The sequence below is a fragment of the Poecilia reticulata genome, chromosome 9 (genome assembly GCF_904066995.2).
Source record: "Poecilia reticulata chromosome 9, P_reticulata-male-v2, whole genome shotgun sequence".
NCBI lineage: Eukaryota > Metazoa > Chordata > Actinopteri > Cyprinodontiformes > Poeciliidae > Poecilia > Poecilia reticulata.
In genome coordinates, this window is record NC_088838.1 from 17,168,287 (window position 1) to 17,175,092 (window position 6,806).

Sequence of the window (6,806 nt, forward strand, 5' to 3'; positions counted from 1 at the left end):
TCAATTACATGCATATTTTATTAATCAGCACTAATTTGACATTTGATTCTAATCACACATCTGCTTAAACGGACAGACACCTAGAAAAGAAATGATACCCTGTTCATTAAAATTAATACGATATTCTGTACTAATTTATCTAATCAGTTGTTCACAGCTGAGACAAGGCAGCAGAGGATGCCAACAACACCCCCCTTCCCTGTGCAGCACCTCAGGTGCTGATTTGCTGCCGTCGGACACAAAGACAGTCTGTTTCTGAACGCTGAGCTTGTCTTCACCTCCACACCTCTGCCTCCTTTCTCCACCTCCACCTCTATTCATCCCCTCACCCTTTCACCCCACCCCAACTCCAAACAGACCATCGCTCAACAGTTTGCACAATTCCACAACGCACGTGTGTGTGTGTGTATGTGTGTGTGTGTGTGGGTGTGCGTGTGTGTGTGTGTCTGCGTGTGTGTGTGTGTGCGTGTGTGTGTGTGTGTGTCTGTGTGTGTGTGCGTGTGCGTGTGTGTGTGTGTGTGTGTGCGTGTGTGTGCGTGTGCGTGTGTGTGTGGTGGGTGTGCAAATGTTAACAGCTTGAATTGTTGCAAACACATCAAAGGCTGAGTTTGGACAAGGTGGAGTGATTCATTCAGTATTACATCATTAGTTTGAAAAAAAAGTGGATTGCAAAAGCAGAATTTTCTTGCAGAAGACCATTTGCTAAAAGAAAAAGTCAATTAATTAATTTCAGAAAAAATCTAAACAGGGATTTTGGAAGACCTTTAAAATGAAGATTTAATGAGAAGAGCTTCTCGTGTTGTAAGAGGTTTCCATCAACAACGTCTGAATAATGTGGACAACCTAAGGCATCAATATTGACTCAAGTTTTGATATTTTACATCAATAAGTTGATAGGAAGGAGGGGTTGGTCATCCCCAACTCTTTTGAGAAACTGCCTCTAAACGATAATAATAACTGAAATACTAAAACATTTTGCTCTTAGGTCCGCTGTTTCACACAACTCCACGTATTCCGCTAACCACCTGAGCAGTAACACATGTGTGGCAAAGGTAAAAGGAGGCACTGCAGGTGTGTGGGGTTAAATTCCTGATGTGAGACGATAATCAAACAGATAACATCAAAGTATCAAAGCCTGTAGTAATGTGAGTGGAAACAGCATCCTTTAATAGCCTGTTTGATAGCTGTTGCTCTCCAGAACCAAGCTTGTCTTGTGTTTTACCTGAGTGGATCTTATCAGGCCATCCTGTGTTCTCAAACATTTACTCCACTGGATTTGAGCTCCAGAAAGGGAAAACTAAAAAAAATAAAAATCAGACAGAGTGGAAGTCACCACCGTTTACAGTGTTTCTTTTTCCCTTTTATTTATACATGTTGCATCAGTGTTGCTGCTTCAGCTGGATTTTACATGTTTAGGTTTGAAAAATGTTTTCAGACATCTGAAATGCACTGCAGTGCAATGTGCAACCGCATCGAGATTTGCTCATGGAAAAAGAGCCGAGGGCCTGGACTCGACCTCCGAACTTCCCAGATGTGAATCCTATCAAACATCTGTGGGGTGTGTTTGTACAACCCTGATCCACAGTGAGGCAATGGGATCCATTTTCAACATCCTGGTGCTCAACACCATAGGACATAAAAAAGTCCAATGCTCCAACCGATCAAAGCAGCAACTCAATAATGAGATTTTAATACAGCAAGCGGCTTTATGTCACAGAAACCATAAACAGACACTGCCTACCTGGTTGATATTGATTGTTCAATTTTTAAGAAATATACATTAAAACATGTTGGCCACTTAGTTGCGTACACTTGTTCAAATATGTGTTTAATCACACCTCAATGTATTTAACACCCAAAACCTGCTGAAAACAATTTGTTGACGTTCAAAATGAGCATCAGGAGGGGAAAGAAAAACAATTTTATGTGACTTTGAGCATGATGGTGATTGTTGCCAGACAATGCAACATGTGAATGGGTTCTCTCCCCCACAGTCAACAGGCCTCAAAGTAATCAACACCTTTGGGATTTAAAGTTGCGTATTCTGGGTGTGCAAATGACAAAGTTTCAGCAACTGAATTAATTTTTTTGCTTCAGTACAATAGCAACAAAAAATTTCAGATTTTGAGGGAAGCCATTATCTCATAGGTTCAGAGAAAAATGTTTGAGAAAATGCTTCTGAATCTGTTCTGAAAAGAGTCCTACCCGGTACTTGGAAGGTAAAAAGAAAAGAGTGTTAATAAAGTCCTCAAAAAGCTTAAATTAAATAATTTCTTCATCTTGCTGAAGCAGTGTCTCGGCATTTGATTTCTTCTGTTAGTCACGCGTCCAATAATTAACACTTCAGTCCTCATTTAATTCAAATTATGTGGCTTTAAGTTGCAGCAGAATCAGAAACACCTGACATGGAAAGTGTCCTTGGTCTGTAGAGACACTTTCCATTTTTAGCATGCGGCGGGTTTGCTCTGTGACAAAAGAAAATATACTGATGATTTGCTGCTGCAGCGCTCCAACCACAGAGTGAGATTAAAAGACTTTATGGACGCAGTTATTTATTTTATTAAACTCTGCATCAGTCCTGTTTTGTAGTCCTCAGACTTCACTCGTCTTTCACTTCATCCTTTGTGTAGAAACATCTGAAGCATACACAGCTGCATCTGACAGCGCAGTCACAACGAGGCCTTTGTTTTCCCTGAGCAAACACACACTCACACACACACTCACGTCCACATTTGCACACACAGAGCTGTAAGACGGAAACAGCTGAAGGATGTAATAGGGCAGATGAGGATCATGGGGTTGCAGTTTGGTTTGGGTCAGGCTGAATGTTTGGCAGCTGCGAGACAAAAGACGTGCTATTAAAACTTCTCCCTTCTCGCCTCCAGCTCGCTCTGTACTCAAACTTATTTTGTCACTCACTGCCAGCTTCAAGGAACCAAAGTCTTGTGATTTTATCAACAATCATCTTGTGAAAAACACAATTTTTTTTATGTGTGAACCACTTCAGGCCATCTAAAAACAGGAACATCATTGTGATTCTGCTTTCTTTGAATCTCTACTCTCATCCAGTGGTACACACACCTCAATTACCCGTACGAATTAAAGTTGGTTATTTAAAAAAATAAATACATTTATTGTTCTTCTTTTAAAGCAAGCACACACATGTGTACACACTTAAGCCTTGTGGGTGTTTTCAATCTACAGATGGTTAGCTTACATCTTCTGCTCCTGCCTTCTTCGGGGAGTAAACACATACCTTTGCCCGCGCACACACACACATATTCACAGAAGCTATAGGTAACTATAAATCACTCATACTCCACAGCCATATGCTCGTACCTGTCTGCAAAGAGGAAACACAAACACAGGTGAGCTCCTTGCATTCCTTCAACTTGAAAACCTGACAGACATACAGATTGGGAAGCAGACACAGAGAGGGGTTGAACGCCAATCTCCCCCCATCCTTCCCAAATCCAGCTGTGAGTGCCTTCCTCTCTTTTCCTCCCGCTCTCCTCCCATCTCTTCCCCTTGGGATAAAGCGCTCACGGAGAGGCAGATGGGTGGAATGCATAATACAGAGACAATTTTGGGGGGCTGGGATGATTTTTGTGCGAGTGCGTGTGTGTGCGTGTGTCGTCTCTCTGTTGGGACTAAGCTGCAAAGTCATTATGGATGTAATGGTTGTGTTTTAGACGCCTGCACCGTGTCAATCTCATTTGAAGTGCAAAATCCAGATAAGTGTGAAACGTTTCATTACTCACACTCAGTGCACTCCGTCACAACTTTGAAACCCTACATGTAAATAAACACAAACTGCATCTGTGGGTGTGTGTGTGTGTGTGTGTGTGTGTGTGGAGGAGAAACATTCACTATTGACAGGAATTTTTTAAGCTCGCAGTTGACTGCGTTGTTCTTCTCAGACGTGGTTGTTCTGCTTCCTCGATCATGTAGACCTCATGTAGATTTTTATTTCCCTAATTACTCTGATTACTGCGATGTATCATAATGCCGTGTAATTAGCAATCCATTGTAACCTAACAAGGCCTCCTCAGGCATAGGTAATGGATTTTGGAAAGACAAGCTGAGCTGAGGCATGACTAATTTAAAACGGGTAAGTATAATTAAAGACTTTTCACTACAAGGAGATTCTGTATCTCACCAGCGCAGCTGCTGGGATGATATGCTGTTGTTTCATGTTTCTGCATAAAAAAAACAGATTAGCATGATCTGAGCTAAGTCGAATTAGAAGCGCGTAATTCCGGTCAACGATCACCACATTTATGCACCAAAAATGACCACACTTGCTTAAAGTATTGGTAAACTTATCAAAGCAGTCGCAGTGCTGTTATATCAATCAAATATGTAGCTAGTACTTTTAATAAACAACACTTCAGGTTGCTAATAGATCCTCACTGAGGACTTCAGCATGAGTCAGCAGAAATTATTTCTATCTTATATCTTTAAATTAGGCTAAAGCAACTAAAAGTTTGGTGTATTATCCAGTAAAGATAGTCTTGTAAAAATAATTGCAGAAGGCATTCAGTCAGTCTGAATACCAACAAAGCCATACGATGCCACCAAGGCATACCAAATAGCCAAACAGTGCCATGAGACTTCAATGGTACCAAACACCCTGCCGCGGTACGCGTAAGTATAAAACGGCACACAACACTAAACCACACTAACCGATGCCCTGCTACATCATACCAGAACAATACTCAAATCATGCCATGTAATGCAGAAGTTTTTACCAGGCATATGCATTGTAAAAGCTGAATCTTAGACCCAAAACCAATTATGTGCCTGTAAAAAGAGGCCAGCTATAAATTGCTATGTGAGTCACAGAACCAGATCCCAGTGAATCACTGAAAACTGCATTTATATATTCGAAGCACATGTCCACACCACATCCACTCATTTAAAAGTCTTGTAGCAATTTGCAGAGTCGGTGAAACCTTGAGTGCTGAATCTTTCCCAAGGACACTTCATCAAGTAATGGGGCAAGCTGGAGTCTGAACTGAGTCGAGTTACCTAATCAGCAGACAACTGCAGAATTTGAGATAACACGATATTCATTATGGAAACAAAGAGGAGAACTCTTACACTCTAAACAGCACCCAGCAGAACTTTGAGGGACACCGAACATGGACACAAACACAAGGGAGTTACAAACATGGTGGAAGAAGTGTTGCATTGAGAGGAGCGGCTTGGTTTAGGTTGACGCACAGCCGAGAACAGAGTGTGAGAACAATGAAGACAAGAACGAACATGAGAAAGTTGGCAGGTAGCTGCTCTCAGGAGATTCATTAGGCTTGTCAAAAACGCTGCCCGTAAATATGCCTGCACAGTTCCTCTGTGAGCACACGCAAACATACATAAACATACGCACATTAGCGTGGATGGCTGCAGGTGTAAGGAGCTCTGTCTGCTGACAGGTAGCACAGTCGGGACAGAGGGATTTGGAATCACACTGTGAAGACAGCAGGTGGCATGTCTCCAAACAGCTTCCTCAAGAATTAATGTATTCAGAATTTAGTTGTGTGCTTTGCAAAACAAAGGATCCCAAGCCTTGAATTAGAAATTTATCTTGTCTAAATACCACTGAATGTCAAAGTTTTATGAGCAATATAATAGCTTGTGTTGTCCCAGATTCATTAATTATGTTGTACAACAAATTTATGTTGTATAAACCGTTTTGTTCGTACCTGAATTGAACTCAAGACAACCGAGGTTTGTCTTGAGTTCAAACCTGAATTGGACAAATCTGTGCTGAACAGAATCCGTAAAAAAAAAAAAGTGATTTGTGAAAGAATAATGTTGTTTGTGAACACATAAATACAATATAGCATTATTTGGTAGTAAGACCATCTTAGAATTACACAAGTAAATTGTTTGAGACAATTTCTACTTGTCTAATTCTCTAAGAATCCTTTGAAAATTAGATGATGGATTTGTCAAATGTAGACGGTAATATTGTTAGTGATTATAGATGTTAAAACTTTTAAACACAGTTTGGGATTTGTAAAATCTATAGAGTACTCTTTTAGTAAAAACAATTAATCAAAATAGGTTTTTAGGTTTTCCTATATTTTAAATAAAATTCAAATTCCCAGAAAAGCCTTTTCCTGTTATCATCTAATAATGCGGACTGGGCTTACTGGGAAGCCAGAACGTTTCTCCTGCTTACTGTAGACAGAAACAATCCTCACTGGGATAAAAAGCTTGTGAAACGTTGTTCAGCGATCAGTAACAGCAAACGTCGTGTTATCACAGGTAAAAGCTTGAACTGGGGAAATCAGTTTGTACACAACAAACGCCGCTTCTTCTCGCCCCGTCTGAATAAATCAGCCCGGTGTTTGTTTGTTTAAGGTGAAGAGCTTAGGATGAAAAATGACTAACAGATGATGAAACAATCTGAAATCTATGATGCAAGCTGTGCAAGCAGGAGAGGTCTTTGTGTGAACGTGTGCACATGACTGCATGCATATGCATGTTCCCCTTGGCATGGAGTGCTGTGTGTCTGGGCTCTGGGCGGTGTGTAAATCCCAGCGTTTAGGAGGCAGACAGAATCACTGTCTGAGTCCGCAGCTGTTCTCACAGCTCTCTCTGCCTTCTCGCTCGCAAAGACGCGCTCACTTTGCACACACTGGGACACATGGAGACGTTAAGGCATGAAGACACAAGCACACAGAGGGCTTTCTGTCGATGAATGGGAGGCTTTCTTTGCAGGAAGTGGGCCAGAGAGCGAAGAGGCAGCCCCCAGATGCAGCCTCTCATCCCAAGAAAGGATCTCAGAGGGAGATGGA